We start from the raw sequence: 2,438 nt of genomic DNA on the forward strand, positions 1-2,438 counted from the left end.
ATAAAAATAAATGAAATATAAATATTATTTAGATATATTTATATGAATATTATCAAACTAATTAAATGCATATATAAATATATGTATAAACATATATATAGATATATATTATGTATATTAGTTTCTTTAATTTATTTTTAAAATTGAATCAACTCACAGGATTCAATTATTAGAATTATGTTCCCAATAACAACAGAATTATAAATACAAATATTTATAATAGTGAGAGACAAATACAGAATGAAATAAAAGAAAAGAATATGATATGAATAAAAATAATTCGTTCCAGTTTTGAGTTCTTTTTGATAAAGATATTATGATTTTAAATGGAAATATAATTCAAATTATTTAATGACAGAATATATCAAATCATACTTTCATTTTAAGTACTATCAAATATGTTATATTATCAAAATAGAGAAATAATTTGAATATCATATTAACATAGTATTCGCTGAGAAAATATTTTCAAAAACAACATGGATAAAAAAAAAATAAATTAATAAAAAAAATTATAAACAAAATATTTTTTTAAATATTTATATTAATAATAATTATAATAATAAATAAATATAATATAACAAATATGAATCATAAAATACAACTGAAACATTATATTATTATGTCATCTTTTCTATATGTTAACGTAATAATTTTTTATTTCGCAATCGATTTATTGTAATATTAATTACAATAATATAATTTATTGTAATCTTTATTAATAATATTCTTATATTGAAGTTTGAATAAATTTTATGCAAATTTTATTTTATTTAAATATAGATATTTAATACTTATAAAACGTTCATATACAAGCAACAAGAATTTAATATATTTTGCCTTCATGAATACTTATAAGATGGTCAAATATTGTATGGATTTAGAACACGTACGTATTGATTATATTTAGTATATCGATGCTACGTATATATTAGTTTGATCCCATCACTAGTCATGGATTTATAATATGAAATCAATATATGAATATTTATTGAGGAGAAGTTTCATTTTACAAAGATTAATATCAGAATTCAAAGAATTTATTTATATGTGATTATCTGAGTTAAGTTTTATTAATTATTTTTAGTTACATATTGAATATATTAGAACAAAAACATTTATAAATGCTGAAATATAAAAATTAAAAAAACAAAAAGAAATGATGAAAATAACTATGTAAAAATTTTAATATTAATCGTTAGTAATATTTTTTTTAAACAAGATATATTTTTTGATATTTTTATAAACATATAATAAAAATATAATAAAGATATAATAACTATAACAACAATGGAATTTAAATTATGATTTATTTATAAAATTAACAATTCCGTATAAAAGTATAAAAGTATCGATATAATATAAAATTATTTTTATAACATTTATAAATTGAAAATTCAATCAAAATATTAAATAAAATATACATTATCAAAATAGATTTTTTACTTAGATATGAAAGTTTGAAACAAAATATATATGAATTAAATGATTTAATAATTTATATGAATTAATATGAATTAATATGAATTAAATAATTTAAACAAATATATTTGTTTAAACAGATATAAGTTCAAGTGAAATGTTTATCGATTCTCTATTTATTAATATATTTATTATTGATAATTTTAATTCAAAAATAAAAAGTTATAAAATTCTAGAAGAATTTGAATTTTCCATTTTCAAATTTTATATTTTTTGTATTAATCATTTTTTAATTTATAATATAAATATTAATCATAATTGATTATATATAAATAAATTTTATAAATTGACATAAATATAATAAATTTTTTTATTCAAAGATTCAATTTTATTTTTTAATTAGAATAATTATAAATTTTTTTTAATTATGAAAAAAATATTTCAAATCATTAATTATTACTGAATTAATTTTTAATTTAAATAATATTAAATAATTTATCCAATGATTTAATATATTTTCAATTATATCATTTATATGAAATTGAAATATTCAACATATCGTTTTGAAATATAAAAAATAACTAATGTTATATCTTATTTATTGATATCCAAACACTTAAACATATATGCTTTAAAAGTCCTTAATCTGTTCTCAGTTACATCGTATTAAGAGATTATATAACGCATACGTGGCTTAATTATATATTATTATCGATTTTGAAATAGCGAAGTATGTGAATGGTATTCTCTGAGCTAGAGCATAATTATTATATTATATTGCTATTTATTATTTAAAATGAAATATTCGATTAAATCTTATTATATACAGTGCATTATTATTATATAATCTATTAGATATTAGATTAGATATTAGATTATTATATAATCTAATATTACATAACATTTATACCGTTTATCATCAAATTGATTATAAAAATCATTCATAACTATATTATATATTATAATTTATATATATATGTTATATATATAATTTATATATATTATATATATATATA

Source organism: Apis dorsata, unplaced genomic scaffold (genome assembly GCF_000469605.1).
Source record: "Apis dorsata unplaced genomic scaffold, Apis dorsata 1.3 scaffold_271, whole genome shotgun sequence".
Classification (NCBI taxonomy): Eukaryota; Metazoa; Arthropoda; class Insecta; order Hymenoptera; family Apidae; genus Apis; species Apis dorsata.